We start from the raw sequence: 26229 nt of genomic DNA, 5'->3' as shown, positions 1-26229 counted from the left end.
AGCACATGAACAGAAGGATATGGTTCATGAAATTGTTTTTTTTTCTGTGTCTATGGAAGGATTCAGACCCATTTGTCGTTGGGGATCGCTTGAAGGACAACCAGGCCATAAGACTGGTGGAAAGTTGGTGTCATAACTGATGTAGTTGTCGAACACATACTCGGCGAAAGCATTCATTTGGAAATTATCAGGAATTATGCTGAGCAATTCAACACACCCCTCACCTACAATATTTGGAGGCAAATAACGCAATCCAAAGACATATTTCAGATTTTTGCCTAAGTCTGAGTTTTTATTCACGTATTCACAATTTAGTCCAAAGGTTTACAATTTTTCAGACTGTCCCAAGTGAAAACTGCAGCATTTAATACGCGCTGTGTTGCCATATGTCTTATATTTGATTTCTTCTCCGCGTTCATTGTTCGTTTATTTATTTACGGTATTGTAATCTCAATTTATACGATAATGAAACGGCATCTCACAGCTGCTTTTGCTCTAATGCAACGCATTCGAATACCGTTAGGTTCAGCCCAAGGACAGACTTCATCCTCTTTCAATAACTTTTAGCGAAAAACTATGAAATCACAGGAGTGTGGAAGTTTGCCGTTCCGTTTATCCTTTCTATCTGTTCATGCCTTTCAGTATCACAGCTCATAAAATCAATAACTACCGGTAGTCTTGTGCTTGAGTGGCATAGTGCTTTCGAGTGTCTTGGGCGTTACATACTGGTTATACAGTGCGATCGAGAAGTCTCTCCGCAGTGCTTGTGTAACCGAGAATCCAATAGTCAGAGAATTCAAGTGGCAGCACTGGCCGCTAAGGATATAATGGACTGGGGGTGTAAGGTTGTCAAACCGGAATGAATTGGAGAGTGCCAACTTTCTACAGGCTATATTCTAGGGTTACTAGAACTAATAGAGCTGCGGAGGGACTTTTCAATCGCACTGTATAAGTTCAAATGTCTAAATATATTTAGATTTAATTTGTGTTGGTACAATACAATAATTTTACTTAGTTACAATCTAAGTCCTCAAATTGCTTTTTCATGTTTCTGTATACTTGATTTTAAGACCCGATGCGAATATAAGACTCTCCCAAATTTAAAGATAAAATCTGGTTTAAATTAGGGGTCTTTTTTTCGTGTAAATACGGTAGTTGGCAGCATCTCAACAAAAGTATCCGGCCTTCAATGCCCGTGTTATCCTGTGATATACAAGAAGGCTGTGATGCAGATTTACTTCCAGCATTAATTGTAATTTTGCCATAGATTCGTTCCCGCTTGTCTATCATCTCGCCTTCCTTAGGTGAAATGGGACAATACACGAAGAATTTCAATTATAATTCCATGGATTCATACGGTGCAGTAGTGCTGTCCGTTATGCTTATATGCTTTTATATTGTGTGCTACAAAATTCTGACTCAAAGTTATTAATGTACCACAGATTCCCAGTTTATGAGTGCCACAACACAATGATATCTATCATTATTATGTGGTTCAGTACAAAAACCCTGTAAAGGCAGGTTCACAATAAACCGGAAACGAGAATCGGAACGAAAACGAAAACGGTAAAATTGTTAAAATGTATACATTTAAATGTGAGCATTCGCAATTAACGAAAAGCTTGCCGGAGCCGGGGATCGGGAACGGAGAGTTGGCCAAGTTTCAACTTTGGCGTTCACGTTTCCGATCACAGCCCACTAGATTCATTCTATTGCCATCTAAAAGCTATTTTGTCGTATATTTTGTAGCAAGAAGACCGTGACATAACCTATGCATTATTTTGTTCTCTGCTGTGCATCATGGATCAAGTTTTATTTGGTGATATTCTAATATTGAGTGTTGAGGAAAATCCTCGCGTTTACGATAAGCGGCGCGCCTCGTATAAAGATGAGAAAATGAAGGAGAATACGTGGCTTTCAATAGTTGCATCTTTGAATACCGATCGGAAGCGAATCATATTTTATTACTGTACTGGTTGTATTACACACTACATATTCACGTTTCAATTCAATAACTACTGTTGTGTTCATTTTTGTTCTATTACAAATGTTTCTTCTCTAATTATTTTACGTTATTTTAGACTTAAAGTAGGTTGTGATAATAAAGATGCATGGGCATATTTATAGTACCGTACCTAATGAAATGTTTCAGTTGAAATTTCGAAGTTGGTTAACCTGTGTTTATGTTGGCTGCCTTGTACTCATGAGAGAACGCCATTGGTCAATTATACACAGATAACATCAGAATGCGTAATATCGACTTAAAATATCGTTATTGACATACATATCGATATGCATAGTCGTCTACGTTCTCGGTTTATTGTGAATCAAAAATGTTCATATTCACGTCCTCTGCTTCTCGTTTTCATTCTGGTTCTCGTTCCCGGTTTATTGTGAACCAGCCTTAACTCTCAGAAAGTTAGGTAATGTTACTGATACGGATCTGGACCTTTATTTATCATCCCTTTTATTGTGACTGTAGGCTTAAGTTAATTGGTTATTTCACGGTGCTTTATCAGCTGCTAAGGTTATCTAGCGTCTGAATGAGATGAAGGTGATAATGCCAGCGAAATGAGTCCGGGGTCCAATGCCGAAAGTTATCCACCATTTAAAAACCTTAACCAGGTAACTTGTTCCAACCAGGATTTGAACCCGGGTCCGCTCGTTTCACGGTCAGACATGCTAACCGTTACTCCGCTGTAGGCTTAAGAATTGACACAAGAGATAGAAGAGAAGTGGCAACATGTTACCCTTGTGTACAATGCTTACAATTTTCTTTAACTTTGATTTTCTGAGAACGAAGTACGCGAGGGTTGCAGGGTTTTTCCACCGAACTGCAAAATGGAACTATTATCTTGCTATCCTGAATTGTTTTACATCAAATGTAACTTCAAACGATATTATGAGTAGACAGAACTCGTAGTTCATTATACCAGTAACATTAGTGAAATATGTCGGCGATGGAGGAGGAAAGAAACTAGAAACTGGCCACCCTACCCCATCATCTTCTAGCTTAGTTGCTTCATGAGTGATGCTCATTCGTGTATTTAAATCAGTCTTTGGACTGTTGACTTAACATACAGACAACAGTCAAAATAATTCCTGAATAATAATAATAATTTTATTTATTTATTTATTTATTTATTTATTTAATAATAATAATAATAATAATAATAATAATAATAATAGTGCTAAATTCTCTTACAAAAGAACTGCAGTACTGCCTGCGTAAGCCGTCGACATATTAGTTTATTTCTATTTCTAATAACCGTAAGAATGGAATAGACTTTCTTCTGTTGTTTTATATACGTCAGAACATACGAAAACAACTTTTGTGCGAGATCGTGCGTATTTGCTTGTTTTCCGCACAGAACCAATACGCGGTAAGTGTGAAATACCACATTCAGTATTCCCAACGTAACACACATAACAATTTCCCTCTTCTTACCGCTTAAGCGCGACATTCATTTTACTGCTTTAGGCTTTTAACATATTATTTTTAGAGACGTTTAACATAGTAATAATTATAAATTGGAAAATTACCACTGCAATTTCACCTAAATTGCAATGTTAATTATTGTTTTTAAATATTTGCAAAAATTAAGTAAAGTCTACTACTCCACGAAACTTATTGCATTCCTGATACAAGTAACATTAAGGAAGGTGTGAAAAAATCAACAAGATTCCAGATGCCGATGTTATTACTGCAATATGTTATATAAATAATATTGTTAAAATATTAAAATGAAAAATAAATCATTACACAACCTTACCGTTTGTTTTTAACTTCGCATTTATAGACTGGCGGAGTCCACACCTGTGGAGTAACGGTCGGCGCGTCTGGTCGCGAAACCAGGTGGCCCGGGTTCGAATCCCGGTCGGGACAAGTTACCTGGTTGAGGTTTTTTCCGGGGTTTTCCCTCAACCCAATACGAGCAAATGCTGGGTAACTTTCGGTGCTGGACCCCGGATTCCTTTCACCGGCATTATCACCTTCATATCATTCAGACGCTAAATAACCTAGATGTTGATACAGCGTCGTAAAATAACCCAATAAAATAAAAAAAATATAGACTGGGGGGAAAAAAAGACAGACGTATATCTCGGCCTGCTGGAGTATAGTAAACACAGAAAACATTTTATAGGAACAATGTTGAACAAAGATAGTTTGGTTTTCCGAAGTTGCCGTCATTAAACAGAAACCAACATGGAGATTTCATTGCAACAAATTAGAAATTCGTCTTTCAGGTATGTAATAAACGATCGTCGCACAAAATAATGTACGATACACGAGCGGTATGTTTGTTTTCATGTTCTCGAAAATTAAAAAAGCTCAACTACGTTTCGCTTTTTCAATCTTTTCCTCGACCATGAAAACGTCAACATACCGCTCTTGTAACGTATAGTACTATTTTTTCTTTGCCTGAGTGAACTTTAATTAATTAATTTCATTTATTTATTTTAACTAGTGAGTACAAATTAAATTTATAAAACAAAAATGTTTTCTAGCCACTACCGTAAGAGCCAGGCTCGTGTACGGTGTGCTCTTAGTCAGTAATATAACATAAAATTTACAAGGACAGTTTACTAAATACAGTACTTAAGTAACTTAATTCAAACCAATAAATAACACACAAGAACAAAAAAAAAATAAGAGAAAAAGAAAAATACACGTTTAATATAAATTGACAATGAGACAGAAGTTAGTGATATTCAATAAAACATGAATATAGTCGACAGAAATAAAAGATAAAAAATACATTTATTAATATTATATATTATCATGAATAATTTTATAAATTTCTTTTTTAAAAGCTTCAATTTTAAAATATTTCAAATTTGGAAAATGGTTTGTAATTTTATTATAAAGTCTTGGGCCGAAACTAGCATCATGTTTAAGAGCTGCACTTGTATGACATTTAGGCTCAATTAATGGGAAAGTAGACTTTTCTCTTCGAGTACGATATTCATTTCGATTAGATTTATGTTTTATTTCATTTCTGTGGTAGTAAGTTAGTAGACTTCAATAGTTAATACATTAAAATCTGTATAAATTAAATTTGTTGGGTAATCCATATTTTTGGTCAGACAAATTTTTATTAATCTTCTGTTTAATAAAATTAATGGATTAAGTACAGATGATACTACTCGACCCCAATTTATTATACCACATTGTATTAATGATTGTACCAAAGCTAAAAATATTACGGATTTTGTATGATAATAACTTTCTTGTGTTAAATATTATTAACGTACCTTGTTAACAAGTTTCGACCTATTTTTCGGTCATCTTCGGATGACCGAAAAATAGGTCGAAACATGTTAACAATGTACGTTAATAATATTTAACACAAGAAAGTTATTATCATACAAATTCCGAAGTGATACAGTGTTAAAAGTTGTGTAATCAAGATGTATAAAAATATTGTTCTCAATACCTCCTTAGTGGATAAAATTTCGAAGTATTATGAATTTATAAACTGTCTTTCTTATACTTGTACACATGAAATCAATTTGTTTACCCCAACGTAAATGCTGATCTATAATAATTCCTAATATTTAATTTGTGTGGAAGGTGTTAGATGTGGGGAATTACTATAATTATTTGTTAATTCATTACATGAAATATTACATATTACTAAGTGATAATTATTCATAGGTGGAGGTAAACCTTTTGTTGTTTTAGTTATTATTTTAGTTATATTACGAAGTGGGGAGACATCCCCTAAGAAGATACCTATATGGTATTTTCTAAACTCCGAACACTCTGTAGATACATACAGTATGCATATGAATATACCTTACACACATCGAAGCGTAGGAATCTTTTATTGTTCTTTTTTTGGAAACCAGACTCAAGACTGAGGGTATGAGACAAATGAAGTGAATCAGGAAATAAATTTCCCTGGCCGTGGTATCGCTCGTAATCCAGGTCTGCAGTCCTTCGGGTCGGATTATGACATAATTTCACAGTCCTGCTGTGGAACGGGCTGGCCTACTTGTGGTAAGAGGATTTCCTGGAGCGCGAGGTAGCTATCGATCACCCATTGATTCCTCGAGGGAGCGTCTGTATCCGGTACTGCAGTGATTGCACAAGAATCCCAACACTAAATGCTACTCACACGACAGCTTTGGGGTTAAGATATTCTCCACAGCTCTTAAGGCTGCCTTTTAAAAAGCTTTCTCAGCCTAGCCGTAGCTCAGTCTCCTGTTAGCTCTTCACTGAAGATACCACTATTCGATTTCGGGCAGATCCAGTCACTTTCGTGATGGACAGACAGGCTATTACTATAGTTTTCTTTGAGCACTTTCATGCCCTTTTCCAATGCATTCATAATAATAAAATAATAATAATAATAATAATAATAATAATAATAATAATAATAATAATAATATAATTAATCATCACTTTCGTGATGGACAGACAGGCTATTACTATAGTTTTCTTTGAGCACTTTCATGCCCTTTTCCAATGCATTCATAATAATAAAATAATAATAATAATAATAATAATAATAATAATAATAATATAATTAATCATCACTTTCGTGATGGACAGACAGGCTATTACTATAGTTTTCTTTGAGCACTTTCATGCCCTTTTCCAATGCATTCATAATAATAAAATAATAATAATAATAATAATAATAATAATAATATAATTAATCATAATATAATTAATAATAACAATAATAATACAAGTGGCTTTTAGAGAACTCGGAGTTTCATTGCCGCTCTCAAATAATCACATTATTATTATTATTATTATTATTATTATTATTATTATTACTACTACTACTACTACTACTACTACTACTACTACTACTACTACCACTACTACTACTATTACTATCATTATTATTGTTTTGTTACTATTAATCCATGTTGAATCTTTCGTACACTACTCACTACACACTACTAACACGAGTAAGATCGCCATTTAATCAATTATATATATTAGCTATTATTATTATTATTATTACTACTACTACTACTATTACTATTACTATTACTATTATTATTCTGTGTGGATGACGTGAATATGTTAGGAGAAAATCCACAAACGATTAGGGAAAACACGGGAATTTCACTTGAAGCAACTAAAGAGATAGGTTTGAAAGTAAATCCCGAAAAGACAAAGTATATGATTATGTCTCGTGATCAGAATATTGTACGAAATAGAAATATAAAAATTGAAGATTTATCCCTCGAAGAGGTGGAAAAATTCTAATATCTTGGAACAACAATAACAAATATAAATGACACTCGGGAGGAAATTAAACGCAGAATAAATATGGGAAATGCATGTTATTATTCGGTTGAAAGCTTTTGTCATCTAGTCTGCTGTCAAAAAATCTGAAAGTTAGAATTTATAAAGCAGTTATATTACCGATTGTTCTGTACGTTTGTGAAACTTGGACTCTCACTCTGAGAGAAGAATAGAGATTAAAGGTGTTTGAGAATAAGGAACATATTTGGGGCTAAGAGGGATGAAGTTACAGGAGAATGGAGAAAGTTGCACAACGCAGAACTTCACGCATTGTGTTCTTCACCTGACATAATTAGGAACATTAAATCGAGACGTTTGAGATGGGCAGGGCAGTAGCACGTATGGGCGAATCCATAAATGCATATATGGTGTTAGCTGGGAGGCCGGAGGGAAAAAGACCTTTGACAAGGGCGAGACGTAGATGGGAAGATAATATTGAAATGGATTTGAGGGAGATGAGATATGATGATAGAGACTGGATTAATCTTGCAGAGGATAGGGACCGATGGCGGGCTTATGTGAGGGCGGCAATGAACCTTCGGGTTCCTTAAAAGCCATTTGTAAGTAAGTAAATATTACTATTATTATTATTTTTGTTACTATTACCTAATTATTATTATTATTATTATTATTTTGTTACTATTACCTAATTATTATTATTATTATTATTATTATTATTATTATTATTATTAATTGATCTGAGTAGGCCTATATGGAATTTCGATGTAACGTCGGAGACTCGATTGTGAATTAGAATCGTGCTCGGGGCTGTTAATATCATACATGCTCTGTATTGGCTTGCTTACATAGAGATCCGGCCTAGTGCTGAAGCCACGTCGCCACGTGTACATCTAGATTAGATAGAAATGAAGTCCAGTATATTAGCTGAGGGGTGTGCCTTTATTCACATACCATAAACTTTCCATTGATAATAATAATTAATATTTTATGTTCGGCCCAGCTGTACCTCGACTAGTTAGCTCACAGCTTCTCATGAAAAGAGAACGGACGTCGAACTCGGACAGCTTATGTAATGAACACGGTGAAAGACATTCAATGACAGTCCTTTTTACGGAACGAAGCCCTTGCATAGTATGAATGTTCCTTTGCGCTTATATTTCCCAGGAATAACTATTTTACGTGACAGGTTTTGGTCCCAATATATTTTAAACGTTTTTTTAATACAAATTTTATATGCGTAGAGTTCTCAGTTCTAAAAAATATTTTATGCTCGACCATGCCGAAATGTACTAATTATACACCTGGTAGCAGTCCTTTAATGCATGTCATTAAAGTACACCTACTCATTAAAGTACAGGTCTTCAGCCAATTATAACTCAGCTTACATGTGTTCAGCCAATGAGAAGTCAGCTTTGTACCGTTATAAAACCGCAAGTATCGATTATTCTCGGATATGCAATCGAAAGAGAATTAGCTAAAAGTCACGGAGGCTGAAATCCAATACTGTCGCAGAAAGTTATGTTCTGTTACTATAATAATTAGCGTTAATTGTAAATAATATTCAAATAAATTCAATTTGTCATCTCGTTTTTTCAATGTCGAATTCAATAATCAAGGTTATAATATTATAATATTATCAAGTTTAACGAGATTATACATCAAGGTCAGTGACATTATTGTTCCTCGGAAAAAATCAATACTTTCGCGTCTGCGCACATCTCACAATTCACGACCTAGAACAAGGTCACTTCCGATCTTATCAGATACAAATAAAATGTATACATCTGAATACCGGTAATTTCAAGTTAGAAATATGGTCGAGTATAAAAAGTCGTATGAAACTCGCCTATAATGGTAATTAAGAAGCTCGTATGAAAATTATGAAACTCGCTTGCGCTCGTTTCATAAACATCCATACTCGCTTTCTTAATTACTATCATTATAGGCTCGTTGCATAATGTACTATTGGATAATGTTTCTGTCGCATATTTGAGTATTTTAATACCTCTTTAATTCAGCGTTGTTACCGAAACATACACGCGTGCTTCACCCTAACAATTCATTCACAATGAAAAGTAAATGCAAACGTAAGGCCAACACAAAAGTTTAAGGTCAGGTTGTTTAAGGGGGTGACGGGTGAAACTTTTGTTCATTTTCAGTAAAAAAATCGCATTATCGCTTTTTTTTTTTTTTGTAAAAAATGAATCAACAATCTCTTATACATAATGTGTTGAGCAAGTTGCAATGCTCTGCGGCACTCGAAAGCATATCTTGGTTTTTCTGAACCGATGCATGCGACGTGCGAAGTGCGAGGCCCGCCTCGCAAAAATGCGGACTACACGAGAGATAGTGTGTGGTTTCTATGGCTGCGAGGTGCGCAGACCTCGCATCTCCAAGTTATAGAAACCACTCACTATCCCTCGTGTAGTCCGGATTTGTGCAAGGCAGGCATCGCATCCGTCAAGTCGCATGCGTCGGCTCAGAAAAACCAAGGTTTAAAAACTACGCAATATACAAATGGTTGCATCCTTGAACTTCAATGTCATGAAAATTTTACAAGCTGTTTTCTCACACTTTTTTTTCAGCATATTTCGTCAGGTTCGAAGTGTAAAGGCTCTTATAATTTTGATGCTAGGAATATGGAAATTTTACTGCGCGTTCTGTACATTGTGATTAACAAAATACCGCATGGGTTTTATGCTGAAATGAATTTTTTTTAAATAAAAAATGAAATATTTAAAAGGGATATGGAAAATTTCTATTTTTAGGTATGCAGTGGTTATAAAAATGTTTTCCCCCTTTGTAGTAAAGATATAGAAAAAGTGTGATCCCAAAACGCGTTTAGTCCATGTTTATGAAAGGACTGGGCTAGTTTTTCATCCAGCGGTCTATGGACTGACTAGGGAGGGTTTTCAGTAGGTCATGTTGGATTTGGCTGAAAATGTTAATGTAGACTGATTTAAGGTTCCTGAAAACGATGGTGAAGGTCTCTCGTTTCGGAATGGCATATTTGTGAAAATACAGCAATTTTTACTTGTTCTGGCGCGAAACTTGTTCATAACCTACTTGCAGAAAACACTAAAGGCGAGGAAACTACTTTCTCCCATCCCTGTTAGAAATATAGAAGTGGAATATGTTCAAATTTGTATTTAAGGGGAGACCCCAATGAAAATCATAAACATTTTCCAAAAAAATATTGGCTATTCCACGTCTTTAGAATGTATATTTTCATACTCCAAATGGATTTAGTTCAATTTTGATTACATACAGTATATGTTCAAAAAGGTTTTTTAATTAAGGCTGTAAGGAGGCGTGGCATTTAAAGAGCTGTCAAAATTATTTTTTCATCAAAGAATTTTATTTCACAAATTTCTGATTACAAATCTAACCAACTTTAGAACAAGAAGTTACTAGACTTAACTTCTTGTTCTAAAGTTGGTTCCCTGAACTCACTAGATGAATGTAACGGAGGAGAATTTTAATAGGTATAGGGTAAACTAGGGTCTGTTGGACAATCGGGCATGTTGGACACTTCATACTTTAACGTGTTACCTCGCCACTTGTGGGCACCACATTCTGCTAGAAGTCAATGACGGAAGTAGCCCAATTCGTGGCGAGGTAACACGTTAAAGTACAGTGTGTCCAACATGCCCGACTGTCCAACAAACCCTAGTTTACCCTATGTATTACATAAATATTCATTTTACTTTCAAATCTATTTTTCAGTAAGTTTATTGTTCTTGATTCAACACTAATTTGATATGCCAAATATTAATCAATCTTGACGATATTCTTACTGCAAGTATTTGTGAGGTAGCTGCATGTTTCTATTCATTTATTTTGTAAGGAATGCTGCTAGTTTATTTTATGATTTGTTTTTTTATGAATCATAGAAAAAAAACATATTCATAACTTCAAAAACCTTTTGAAAGTTAATAAATGGGTATTTGATAAAGTGAATGCTTGGAAATGTTTCTCTATATCTTGTGAATATAAACAAAAAAAGGAAGCCTAAAATTTGAGATCTTCTACTAAAACTCGGGTTTGAAAATTTTTCCAAAAATAGAAATATAAATATATATATATATATATATATATATATATATATATATATACACTGTATATAAAATCAAAAACATTTCAGAGTTCAAAATTTGGATTTTATTAGTCCTTTACATGCTCTCAAAATATGGTTGAAAAAAAATGACTAGGAAAAAAGTTGTAATTTTTAGCGGACTGTCCACTTAAGGCGAAATGGATAATATGTATGGTAAACTCACCTGTTACGTTCACACATTATAATGCGGGTTCAGGACACAGCAACTTTTCACAATACAGGCATCTAATAATGGCTACTTCTTCACACTTTTCGACAATTAGACAATAATTGTTCTAGATCAATTTAACATTGCATCGTCTCCAAATACTTGGAATGGGACATGCACCTCCCACAATGACTTGTGGGAACAACTCGAGATCTGTACAGAAACAACACAGAATATCATGCTCACAATGAAAAATAATAATTATAATCACTGGTCAACAAAATTAAACATATTTTTTTGTTAAAAGATAAATAATAGGTGATTCGTATATCATTTTTCGTGCTGATTTCAAATTTGCTTTCAAAATTATTCTATCGCACAGGGTTTTTGAGTACCGTAATTATATGAAATGTAATTCAAACTTTTCTAGTGTTGATACCTTTTAACATTTTACCTAAAATCATATTTATTTACCTAAAATGTGTGTGAAATATATTTTAGGCTGTACTTCAGTTGAGAAACATTTCTTTTGAGTGTCCAGTAGTAGTCTGACAGAAAATTTGGGCTCCATTTTTCCTGGTAGCGTCTTTCGATTTCAGAAAAATCCTGATGAAAACGCTCCCCATGTTTGTCGCTCGCTATCCGAAGGTTTTGAAGAGAGAAAAAATGGATGAGAATTCAAGAATTTATTTTGAGAGATATGACATCCCATCACTTATAGTTCTGAATCAGCTCACTGACAAGTTCTCTGCAATCTTCTGATCTGTGGTTCCTAGAAAGTAACAGTCTGTGAATGTTCCTTAGGTTTCCGGCATATCATTAGAATTGAAAAAGCCACATGACGGGATCCTTTTAGCCAATCAGTTAATATAATCACATAGAGCACAACGTATTTCAGGGGCCCAGTTTATGTTCTCATCTATTTTTTATCAAAAGAACACTCGTAAACTCTTTCAACTAGTGTAGTAAAATTTAAAGTTAGCTTAAGTAATGACAAACGTAACAAAATTTGTTTATGTGATATTTATACAGTATTTCGAGGTATGTTTCACTTTATAAGATACTTTTATCACACTTAAAATTACTACAAAGAAAACATGGGTTATGAATCTTGTTTCATGAATGTCAGTTCCAACTCAGCTGAGAATTAATGTTAACTCTCACAGTCTAACGAAGAATAAAATTTATTTTTATGAATTCTGACTTTACAGGCAACAATGATCTAGAGTTATAGATCAATTGTTAGAGCAATAAAATGAAATATTTGAATTTTTTTCATTAGCATGTTAAGGACTGTATTTGGCAATAAAAATAAATCAATTTTTTCTAAAATTTGCAAAAAAAAAATGGTGTGTGATAGAAAAATTCTGACTTCATTTTTGGAATCAGCAGATGAAATTATATAAGAAACAGCAGAAATTGTACATTTAATAAATCATTGTTGACTAGTGAATCAGAACTTATAGCATTGTGTCGGTCTGGTTGGCGTATTTGGTATAGCGCTCACCTTCTATGCTCGAGGTTGCGAGTTCGATCCTGGGCCAAGTCGATGGCATTTAAGTGTGCTTAAATGCGACAGGCTCATGTTAGTAGATTTACTGGCGTGTAAAAGAACTCCTGCGGGACAAAATTCCGGCACATTGGCGACGCTGATATAACCTCTGCAGTTGCGAGCGTTGTTAAATAAAACATAATATTTAACATCTTACAGAATTGTGGGGAAATTGGACAGCTACATTGAGTACCGTAATATGGTTTTGTACGCCAGCTATAACGCTGAGAGGATCATCGTGTATGACCGTACGTGATCCCCGTATTAGTTGGATGATCCCTCATATTTGCTTATGCATGTGAACGTGACTCCTGCAGTCTGCTGGTCGGCTCTGACCTTCCATGAGCTCTCGCATCGTAGATTATTGGTATGAATCAAAATTCAATTAATCATTATCTATAGTATATCCACAATAGCGGTTTCCATTCAGCGGTAGAACTTCGTCTTTGACACTACAAAATAGTCGCCCGGTTCACGAATGGTAGTGTGTAAAGAAGATAAATAATAGTAACAGGAAAAGCTTACATGCTTCGAAATCCTGCTGTAATACCGTCTGCTTTCATCTAAAGACATTTTTTGTAGAACCGTGATTTGAACCTAGTTCTGCAGCTCAGAAAGCTTATATACTCTAGACATTAGGCCAGCCCTGGGGACTAAGAAGCCGACAGGGGAAGTAAGTTTCCCCCTCCTTCTTCTCTCTGTTTTACAAGCAACACGTATTTGTAGTTGTATCATTGGCGGAACTCGTATCTTTAATAAATCACAATTTGTGTCAATATTTCATGGAATAAAACACTGACTACAAAATCAACAGTTATAAAGTTTTTTTTTTTTACCTGGAGGACTTTATCCCATTTTAATAAAACTAAACAAAAGAGATTAAAGAATCGTTCTCTTAAACTACAGTTGGCAATTCGGGAGCGCTGAAAATGAAAATTCTTGTTTAGTCCTATTTACAATAAATGCAATATTATTCAGTGTTACTGAAGGTGACTTCAAGATGGACTGCATTTTCTGCTTGTTAATTTCTCTGTTTTTGGTTCATAAGATATCAATAAAAGTCGAAAGAGTCAGACTAGATGAAAATTTGTCAGGCTTCAAGGAGTATCATAAGATTCAACAGTAAAATTCTTCATGGATGTTAAAATCAAACTCCCATAATACCTAAATACGACTAATTATGCAGTGTCGTAAAACCAGTGTTTTCTTTTAAAGGCAACAAAAATCACAAAAAAAGTTTTTATTTTCTAATTAGCCTAGAATATCAGCCCCCATTTCTTCTATTCTATTTGTCGCTGTAGGCCGGGAAAAAAAAAAAACAAAAAAAACAAAAAAAATAATCTAGTTTCTCAGGGAGTATTTCGACGGCTGTTACAATGGGACAGTTTTTAACAAACTCACTTCTCACAGTAGGGCTTAATATGTTAGAATTTGCTGTTAAAAACAGTAATTAACCCTTAATTTGTTTTCATTATTTACGTCCAGAAGTTTATCGTCACTTTTTGTTTTAGCTCTTCGTTATTCCCAGCTTTCCTAAAGCTCCAAACTGAACCACTCCAATGATACCCTGCTTGTACAACGAAGTAACTTATCGGAAAACACAAGCATATCAGTTAAGATATTAAGAACAAAGTGAACCACTGGCTTAGTTCTGTCGGCTGAGGCGCTTACCTGCTGAGCTGATTCGGAGTTACGCTCGGACATGGGTTCGACTACCTCATTGAGTTTTTCCGAGGTTTTTCCCAACTGTAAGGCAAATGTCAGGTAGTAATCTATGGCGAATCCTCGGCCTCACCTCGCCAAACATCATGTCGCTGTCATAAATTCCATTGACGCTATATAACCTAGTAGTTGATACAGCAACGTTAAATATCCAATTTAAAGAATAAAAGAAAAGAAGAAAAGCGGTGTGTGACAGATTTTGCCCAAGGACGTCGCTAAAACGACTAATATTTTATTACTCTAATAACTAGAATTGGATTCACCTTGCATTAATTGTGATCAATCAGACTTAATTAAGATTCTTTGAAAAGAGTACCATTCGTCACAATATGCGCCAGTGGCAGTGAGTTGTACTGTATGTGCGGAATAAAAATTACAATAGAAACTTGGGAAGCTGCACGGGTGAGATATTTACGGGCGTTACTGAGCTTCATTAAACAGCGCCACCAACATAAAGACAGCGTTCATAGAAAGTCTGAAACCTCAAAATTACTGGATGTCATAATATAATATCAACAAAAATAGCATGCCAAGTACAGACACGAATTGTGATAGCCTACCCTCTTTAGTCTTGTATTACCAGAGAAGAGATCTTAACAAGCTGGAACAGTGTTGGAAAATCCAAAAGCACAAAGCCTCAGTTTTATTATCCTGAACCTCCCGCAGGGGAGTGTCTTGGGGCCTCTTCTATTTTTGGCTTTTGTAAATGATCTGCCAGTTAATATCTTGTCTAGGGTTCACTTATTCGCGGATGATTATATGGTATACAGGGAAATAAAAAGCCATGAAGATACTACTCTTCTCCAGAATGACCTCAATAGAATAAACGATTGGGCAATAGCCAACAAAATGAAAATAAATTCTCTAAAGAGCAAAGCCATCAGCTTTACAAGGAAAAAGAAATAAAATAGTCGCATCGTATACGTTAGGGAGTGAAACCATTCCGGAAGTTAACAAATGTAAATACCTCGGAATAACATTTAGCAGCGATCTTGGCTGGGGGGAACACGTTACAGACACAGCGGGAAAAGCATGGAGAGCGTTACACTTTGTGATGAGAGTACTAAGAAAAGGTTCTGATAAATCCAAAGAGATTGCATATAAATCACTACTACGTCCGGTAATGGAATATGGTGCTGCATGTTGCGATCCTTACAGATTAGAACATATTAAGACACTGGAAAAGATTCAAAAACGGGCTCTTAAGTGTTGTCGGAAAAATTCACCATTAACAGGTTTTTGGATGTTTCTAGTTTTTTTTATGGTGTCACACAAAAAGCTTAGATTTGCTGATAGGAAAGCCAAATCGTTTTTTAAACAACCATCTTTCAGTATATCTTGAAGGATATCGATTGACGAAGGCCGATAACAGGGAATCACAACAAGATGTAGGCCTATTGCCTTACATGATGGGCATGAGCTAGAGGCGAGAGATTTGTTTAAATTAAATAATGTTTATACCCGAGCTCTTATCTGTTGTGTTTCACAAACAAAGCGTGGAATGAAATCATCTTCAGCAACAATAAACATTCCTAATTATGTGTTGCAAGATCTCTCTTCCTTGTCCATGTTAGTTTATTCTCTACCAATAACACTGATATGCTGCCTAGCAGTTCTCAGAACTTGGGGCGATACTGTTACGAAAATGGATACACCACACAGCGCTTAGAAACACGAAGCAACCAAGAATTCTTAAAAAAGATAACGTACTTCTGAGTGATATAATTGATTTAGTTTTAAAATATTTAAATGTTCTCGTAAAAAAATCATTTAAGTAAAAAATCTCCAAGATTTATGTATTTATAATATATTTCCTGAAAATATGTATTTACATAATTTTTTTGTGAAAATATATGTTTTTATGTGAAATAAAATTCGGGTTTTAAACTTGAAACTTTATATTCGGAATGTTTAACTTTGTTAATTGTGTTTTATCGCACGCAAAAAGAATATTTAATTACATAAGAATCCGCTCCTTAATCATCACTGGTACTGTCGCCGCCACTCTTGTTGCCGTCGTCATGGTCGCCACCACCACCACCACCACCACCACCACCACCACCACCACCACCACCACCACCACCACCACCACCACGTCCACACCTGTGTGGAGTAACGGCTAGCGCGTCTGGCCTCGAAATCAAGTGGCTCGGGTTCGAATCCCGGTCGGGGCAAGTTACCTAGTTGAGGCTTTTCCAGGGTTTTCCCTCAACCCACTGTGAGCAAATGCTGGATAACTATCGGTGCTGGACCCGGACTCATTTCACCGGTATTATCACCTTCACTTAATTCAGACGCTAAATACCAGAGATGTTGATAGCCAACAGGTCGTAAAATAACCTACTAAAATCATCATCATTATTATTATCATCATCATGTTCCTGTAATTTTATCCAAGTAACTTAGAAATTTGAACTTCGGAAAAAAATTAACAAATTTTCGTATAAATTTTCATAACATAATTTTAAGTTTATATTTATAAAACAAATAATGAAATTACAAGGAAACTGTAACACATTAGGAATGAAAAATTATGAAATTGAATTAATTTTATATACTTCAAAAAGATCATATTCGTTGACCATTGACGTAAACATTATAGTGAATGTAACGTTGCCTACATGGAGTTCGCTCGCTTTGGCTTTTGTTGAACGACCAGACCTCGCTATCTCGCTGATATCATTTAGTCATCATCAAAACATCCTTTGTATTTTAAACAATATTAATCATCTTTGTTTGCAGATCATCTTGGTGCCGGCTAATGTTCCCTCGAAATAGGTTGGAGCATTATGCACTGCACAAGAGGAATAATGATCTATCCTTGACGTGGATCGTAATTTAAACAAGCTGATGAGCTCCGCGATAACGCGAGTCCTTTGTGCTCTGTATTAGCGTGTTAGGTTTCATTAAAGCCACAACAGGTCAGTGTTGCCAGCACTTCAGAAAGACATGCCCTGTACAGACTATTAAAGCTGTATATTTAGCTCTTAGTTATGTAATATGAACGTTGCTGAGTTTTCATGTGCAATATAATATTCTAGGAGTAGGCGTAAATGATAAAATTACTGAGTACAATGCGTTTGTTGAACTAATGACGAGTCTTGTTCAGTAGAGTTCCATTTCTACCTTCAGCTGTTTTATGACATACTGATTTTAGTCAAGTGCAATACCCGAATCAATTGGCGTAAATGATGTAGAATTAAATCGCAGTTCACCATATAAAAACTTTACTACTATATCAAATGAAACAACTCATCAAATATTTTAGAAGCAAATTATATATACACGACTTGTTTTTATGCTTCATTTTTTGCTATCTTATTTTAGCTGTCATTCATTCATAGTATTCTACCCAAGGGTAAGTTTCTCACTGCAAACCCAGCATTCTCCAATCTTTCCTATTTTCCGCCTTCCTCTTAGTCTCTGCATATGTTCCATATATCTTAACTTCGTCTATCATTTGATATTTCTTTCTGTTCCGAACTTTTTTCCGTTCACTATTCCTTCCAGTGCATCCTTCAGTAGGCAGTTTCTTCTTAATGTTATATATCAATAAATGTAAATATTTGTATTGAATCTTATGGCTTAACACCAATATAATATAAAACAAATTAATTCAATGTTTTATATATTTACATCGTATTGTGTCATCATACAAACGTTTTCGCCTTCATGAGGCATCTCCAGGTACGAAGTGTTTACAATATCAATCTAAAATCAATTAAAGTAATCTGGCCTCATGTTTCTTCCTAGCCAGTGATCCAACCAATTCCTTTTTCTCTTCCTGATCAGTTTCAGCATCATTCTTTCTCCACCCACTCTTTCCAACATAGCTTCATTTCTTATTCTGTCTGTCCATTTCACACGTTCTATTCTTGTCCATATCCACATTCCAAATGTTTTTAATCTTTTCTCTTCTTTTCGTCGCAGTGTTCATGTTTCTGTTCCATACATTGTCACACTCCACACAAAACATTTCACTAGTCATTTCCTTAGTCTTTTTTCCAGAGGTACGCAGAAGATGCTTCTTTTTCTATTAAAAGCTTCCTTTGCCATTGCTATCCTCCTTTTGACTTCCTGGCAGCAGCTCATGTTATTGCTTGTAGTACAGCACAAGTATTTTGAAGATGTTCACTTGCTCTACTGCCTCATTTAGTATTCGCAAGTTTACCTTCTTTATTTTTCTTCCGATAACCATGGTCTTCGTCTTGATTGCATTTATTTTCAGCCCCATACTGCTCGCAGCTGTCATATAGCTCCTGTAATAAACCAATCATTTCTTTTTTATTTTCCGAAGATTATTATAGTTCAAAATGTGTTAAATTTAACCCTAATTTATAGTCTCACATTGCAAGAACATTAAAAAAATTCTACATATTTACATCCTAATAACATCGATTCTGCCGCGGGTAGACGCTATAGCCAATTTTATTATTATTATTATTATTATTATTATTATTATTATTATTATTATTATTATATTAGTCGCTGTCAAAGCGCCTGTATTACGTGCTCATAATACAAGCAATACAAATCTAACCAGGTTCACATTTTATCAAGATAAAGTATAGTACAATAATCGCTTTTAATTAAATGTTGTGCGGGTTCCTGCGAGCATGTAGTGCAGGCGCTTTGGCATTCCTAGCCTAGCATCTCGGGTCGCTATCACAACAGGCGGTGAGCTTTGCGTTAGTGTAAAAATGGCAGGCAGATCTTTTAAGTTCCCCCGCGCCAGTCACATTGTTTTTCAACGATCGAATTTTAAATACCTTATGTTGCCACTTTCCTCACTCATTATTTATGCATTATAAAGTTTTATAATTCTCCTTTCATAGAGAAAATGAGACACCTACGCTATTTCTTTCACTACTCCTATGGCACACGCCGGTCATGCGGAAAAATTGCTTCAAGTTATTTCACCTCAACTGTTGTCGGTGAATATTAGCCATTGGATCCAATCTTTCAAGGATTCAAAGCAGCCAGGGCCGATTGATTTTAAAGGCGAAGTAATATCAGGGAGTGAAGTAAAGCTGTAAGTTTCACATATTAATAATAATAATAATAATAATAATAATAATAATAATAATAATAATAATAATAATAATAATAATAATTATTGCCAGAAAAATACAGTGCAGAGATTGTAAATTAAAATTCTAGCAATCCCCTGAAAGAGAGTGTTCTCGTGCTCAGGGAAGGATTAGGTACATAATAAATTTAAATGCATAAATTACAATAAAATAACATATAAAAATTAATAATTACTCATTACAAATTTCTTACATACATTTTTAAATTTCAAACAGTTGACAGTAAATAGATGTGGGTATGTCTTTATTAATTTTTTATAAATTCTAGGTCCGATATTAATATTTTGCTTGGATCCATGACTTTGGTTTTGTGCTTGTGAGCACATGATAGGAAATGGACATTTGTGTGATTTTTATTGGTAATGCGTTGATATAAATTTGATGTATTTTCAAGAATTTACATTCTAAAAACAATTTTTCAATAGGATAATTAGTAGAGTTTAGACACAGCTTAATTATTATTCTCTGTAATAAATCTAATGGTTTAAGGTTAGTTTTATAAGTACTACCCCATCATAATATTCCATATTGGGTTATAGACTGAGATAAGGCAAGGTAAAATGTACATAGTACATCCATTGGTAAGTAATTTCGTAACTGAAAAAGTAGTATAATATTCTACGTAATTTGTTACTAAGGTAGTTGATTGTTTGGCCCATTTCTGATGTTTATCAATAATGATTCCTAAATATTTAGCGTCTATAGATTCATTTATGGTTAGACAATTACATCAAATTGCGTAACAACCAAAATTGTGTAGTTTAATGCTTAGGTGAAAATTAGGCAATTTATAAGATTTACTAGTCGATGAAAAAAAAATAACTAGGTCTATAGTTTTAGCAGTGTTAAGAGAAATAATATTCGAATAAAACCATACTTTTATTAATTTTAAACCGTTATTTGCATTAAAATAAGTGTAGGTGTCATAGATTTACAAAACGTGAAAGAACTCACTTCCTGAAGGAGGACTCCAATCAAAAGGCAGCTTTTTCTGTCATTTCCCACCCACGTGGAATAACTTTGCAGCTCTATACGTCGTTATTAAAATACTACTATACTGTAGCTACTATTGTATGAGGGACGTTCATGCTTGATTTAATCGAATGCTTTTTCCTCTGTTATAACCTTGACTATTTTCCGTTTTTATGTAGCGACCATTTAACGCGTGTACTTAGCCACAGTTCGACAAACACTAAAACACGTTAAAATGTAAATTAAAATGGAAACATACAAAACGAGTCGCAATAATGAGCAAGTACTGTTAGTGCATTTCATTCTATGTCATTACGAGTTTATTTTCGTCACCCAGTGAGTACATCTGTTTTGAATATAATTTATGGAGCAGAAACATTGAATCGCACAAATAAAAAAAGTAAGTGAAGAAAGGAATTGGTCGCTCGGATAATCGCTGCTTTACACTGTGTTGAAGTATTTTTTTTCTTTTTCTTTATAAATATTTTAGTTGCATTCTTGCTAGTTATATTAAGGTCAGTAATATGAAAGAAATATTGTTTTGTTCTAGCATAATCTTGTTCTGTCTTCTATTTTTTCCTCTACTGTTATGCTCACTTATTAATTTGACTACTCACCAATTATTGGAAAAATTTTACATAATATATAAATTTTTGTTCCACTTGTATACAGAAATATTGTTAATTTTTATAGTATATCAGGAAATATAATTCCACATAACATGTTAAAATATAAAGCCGCTTAAGGTGCATATTTTCATAATCCTCGAAATGTTCGAAATTACGTTTTTGGTACCGTTGAATTCGTTTAACCTAAGTGATGCGAGTCTACCTGCAAAGTCTTGTAAACCATATTTTAATATTAATCGCGGAAAAGTAAAATTTTAAATAGCACATAAACCCGCAATTAATGCCGACAAAAATATATATTTTTTTTCATTTTCTTGTAAAATTTTCATTTTTTGGGATAGAAGCATTTGTACCTTAATCGACGATGTCATCTCGAAGGAGTATTGTGAAGACACGAAAAATATAGGGATATGTGAAGATGTATCAGACTATAAACTTTACATTACAATAAGTAAAAGATTATTATTACTATTATTATTATTATTATTATTATTATTATTATTATTATTATTATTATTATTATTATTCGAAAAATCAATTATGTTGCCGACTGTCAATTTCTTCAGGATGACATTAATTCAATTACCAATTGGTCAGTTGATAACGGGATGATGATTAATGAATCCAAAACTTACGTAATATAATTTTCAAGGAAAACCTCTACACTAAAATATAACTATCATCTAAAAAATGTATTAATTAACAGAAAAAATTGCATTAGAGACCTCGGTGTATTAATTGACAATAAATTATATTTTCACAATCACATTGATTATATTTATAACCATGCAATAAGAATGTTAGGAATAATTCGGTCAATTACTTATTCTTTTTCAACACCTGACTCTCTTTTAATACTATACTATACATTAGTGAGATCGAAACTCGAATATGCATCTGTAGTTTGGAACTCTATTACTAGTTCTGATTCGGCAAAACTGGAAAATATTCAAAGAAAATTTATTTCATTACGTTCTTACCGATTCCTGCCTAATAACTCTGAGTATAACTATGATCAAAAATGCGAGCGCTTTAAATGTCGAAGCCTGTATGTCAGACGTCATGAACTCGATTACTTATTCTTATGTAAGGTCCTTAAAGGTGACATTAATTGTCAATCTTTCTTAAACAGTGTAGCCTTCGTATTCCTATGAAGGACATGAGACATCACAAACTCTTCTACATTAGAAATTCTAAATCTTCCTCGCCGGTCTCCAGATGTATTAAACATGCTAACTTACATGTAGGCGATTTCTATTCATGCAATGTGTAGAAGTATTAGAACATGGCAATGTCTTTGCTAATATTAATTGCATTATCTTTCTACACATATTGGTAATACTTTTGTATGAATCAACTCCTTTCCATAAAATATTATAGCATTCATTCTTATAAACTTATCATTGTAATCTATGTTATTTATTTTGTTATCTCTATTATGTAATGTGTACCATAGTTTATCATTTTATTTCATTATTTGTATCACTGTGCTAGACTTTTATTGGCCTATAGCTGTTGTCCAGCACATAAATATCAATCAATAAATAAATTAATTAATAAATAAATAATAATAATAATAATTATTATTATTATTATTATTATTATTATTATTATTATTATTATTATTATTAGTTTGTATACGAGAAGCAGATGATAGTTCGACAATATTCTTATGAGAAGAATGAAGACAAAATATAATTTTATAATGACTATTTCGTTTATATGACGTCATTCCATTTTCGGCCAGTGAAGTGTAATGAAATTTTGACTTCCAACCAATCACAGTCATACATCGCGATAATTTCTGCAGCTCGATTTATCACTATCAATTTATCGCATGATCGTTCTTTTGTTTAGTCAATGTCGCCAACTGTTTCGACGTGAATCGATGAGCATGAATCCATGGTACTAAATAAAGTGCGAAATCCTACTTACACATTTACATCTTCATCTTCCATGTTCATTGTATCTAAAGAAAAATGACACTCCTTTATAACAATTGTTCATTTAATTATTGTATTAATCAGGTTATTTGTAATTACACTATTAAATGTTGAAATTAAATTATGATTTCAGCAGATAATGAAAACGTATTTTTGTTACAATAACAAGAGAAAAGTGCAGTACATGTAATTAACATTTTGAAACATGTCTTTCGCTTTTCTCAATTGGCATTACTGAATAACATTCAGTTTCTTTATTGCAGTACTCGTTATTCATCTATTTCGACTTCACAATGTCTGAATAGGTTAAGTATTCATAAATATACAATTATTAACATTTTGTGAGGGAATTTTAGGGATATATTATTTACATTTTATTTTATTTACGAAATAGTCCTAATAAATGTCACTCGAGGTCTGAGATTACTACAGACTATTACACTTTTACTACGTCATACTACTCTTGACCAATAAAACGGCACAAAAGGACATGTTTCAACCAATCATGACTGTTTATGGCTACAATTTTATCACTTCCCTAGCATTTGTTTTTATCACATGGTATGATTCCGCCAGTCATGTTCGTTATATCGACCAATACTTGTAAAAGACCAAAAACAAACAAACATGTAAATTAAACAACTTACTGTCTAATATATTTTATTCCATAATGAATATTTTACACATTGTTACAGAATTACTGAAAACACGCATCACTTTTCGCTCATTCCACGTCTTCAATCCCTTACCACGCCCGAAGTATAAGAGTTGGATTTATTCTACGTTTTGCGAGTGAAATACGTAAGTAAACACGAGTTTTTCAAATCTGTTTTCAGATTTTAGCTATATTTTATGATTTAACAGTTTTAGTATAATGTGTTAATAAAGTTTTGTTATGCTGAGGAAGATTCTGAAGTAGTCTGTTATGATGCCATCTATATAAAGACATGTTGACGTGGAGCAGGCGTGTCCAGTACATGAGCGAAAATACTGCCTGTTCGTTGTAAATTGACCGGTGTTGATTTCACGAACTAGCAGAGTGCGTCATCCCCCTCCACGAATGATTTGATCTTCTCTATGTTCCGCGCTCCGTAATCGCTTACGATGTCTTGTGTACAACGTCTATGGCGCCATCAACCCATCAACCCTCGGCAGTCATCATTGAACGCGTAGTACTGTCATCAAAAGCAAATATATCAATTTCAGAATACATTAATGCAATTAAAATTTCCAGCAATCTATCTGCGGTTAGATCTGTACCCGGCAGAAGTTTCAACATAACCCGTTGTCACCATCCCGGCTGCAACGAGACGGAAACTCTTGGACACGTGTTGGGATTCTGTCGAAAAACGGAGCTGCTGCGCAACAATCCACACCATAAGGCCAGGACCGGTATTGCTGATGTCCTCAAGCGTCGCGGATGGGAAGTATACGAGAAGATCCACTGCGTTTCATCCTTAGATTTGAACAGAAGAGCAGATATTGTAGCCATCCACAGGACTCGATCTAAGGGAATGGTTCTTGATCCTACAATCCGGTTTGAGAGGGATACCCTGCAGGCATAACACGTTGATGAGGAGAAGAAATCCATTTATGAGTCCTGCATCCCTTACCTAAGTGAGAAATATAACATTCCCACTAGCCAGTGGAGTGTTTCTGGTCTTTTGTTTGGTGCACGTGGAACACTTCCTAAATTCACAAGCAATATTTTAAAAGCACTCGGTCTCCGATTTTTTTTTAATTAAAACATTTTTGTTGCATTTTCTTAAGGATTCAATCCAATTATTACATTACCATTTATATTTTGGCCATTGATGTTTCTATTGGGTTTGCATTTCTCTGGATTTTTTACTGAACAGTTCCTGTCTTTCTAAATTATCCTGTAGTGTTTTTATTCTGGATCTTTATGGTTACCCTCATTGAGGGCAGAGTATTTTGTATTTAGACCTGATATCGGTTCAGTGCGAGTGAGGATTTATTGAAGGAGAGAGTAGCATGTGATTGTTTTCCCTTGCCCGACTTAATGTGCAGCGCGTCCTACACAATACTATTCTATAACTAACCCAGTACCCCTCAAAGTGAACATATTCTAACAATGGACTCGTCGCGACCAATGAACATCAAGTTGAGCAGGATCAGGTCTAAATACAAGCACTGTAGGTACTTAACTTTATTCAGTGGTACTAGGTAACCGAGTTTTTTCCGTTTATTTTATTTTATTTTATTATTTTTTTTTTTTGGCATTATATTTTACAAAACTAAAGTTCCTTTCGGATTAACTTCTCATATGCAGTAGTCGTGCATATCATACGTAATTGTAATGGTCGACTTCATTTATACGTGGAAGCACATAATATAAGTGCCACAAAATTCGCACACACGGACTATATAATACGAATCCTGGATGGAAATACAGACGAAAATATTACTGACAAAATTTCCTCTAAAAACTGGAAAATGTGGCACTATGTCATTCCCAAATTAATGTTACTCCTGTGATCGCAGCTCAAGCTATACCTACGTTGAAAGATGGGTGGAGCGGAGAAAAATTTTCTCCGGAACCGGAACTCGAACTCGGGTTTTCAGCTGTACGTGCTGACGCTTTATCCACTAAGCCACATCGAATTCCAGTTCCGATGCCGGATTGAATCCTCTCAGTTTAAGTTCCACCTCTTAGTTTCTCTTTAGTGGTCAACCCTCATGCACTGTGTCACAGATGTGTGACAGTGGCACAATGTCCAACACACTATGGAAACTAAGAGATGGAACTTAAACTGGGAGGATTAAATCCGACATCGGAACTGGAATCCGGTGTGGCTTAGTGG

At 34.4% G+C, this 26229-nt stretch overlaps 1 protein-coding gene across 7 annotated transcripts in view; it reads left to right on the top strand.

The window, feature by feature from the left end:
• The window catches only part of LOC138696564 (A-type potassium channel modulatory protein KCNIP1-like), a 728319-nt gene that overhangs the window by 274229 nt on the left and 427861 nt on the right, over positions 1 to 26229 (top strand). For 5 of the 7 annotated variants that reach the window (XM_069821685.1, XM_069821687.1, XM_069821690.1 and 2 more), the window contains one exon: positions 24100 to 24205. The exons of the other annotated variants lie outside the window; for them this stretch is intronic. The gene's annotated coding sequence lies outside the window, so the exon portion shown is untranslated. The remainder of the gene's footprint in view (positions 1 to 24099; positions 24206 to 26229) is intronic. 7 annotated transcript variants of the gene reach the window in all.

This window comes from Periplaneta americana, chromosome 3, assembly GCF_040183065.1.
Source record: "Periplaneta americana isolate PAMFEO1 chromosome 3, P.americana_PAMFEO1_priV1, whole genome shotgun sequence".
NCBI lineage: Eukaryota > Metazoa > Arthropoda > Insecta > Blattodea > Blattidae > Periplaneta > Periplaneta americana.
The sequence above is the reverse complement of the archived record's forward strand: the minus strand, read 5'-3'. Positions and strand labels throughout refer to the sequence as shown.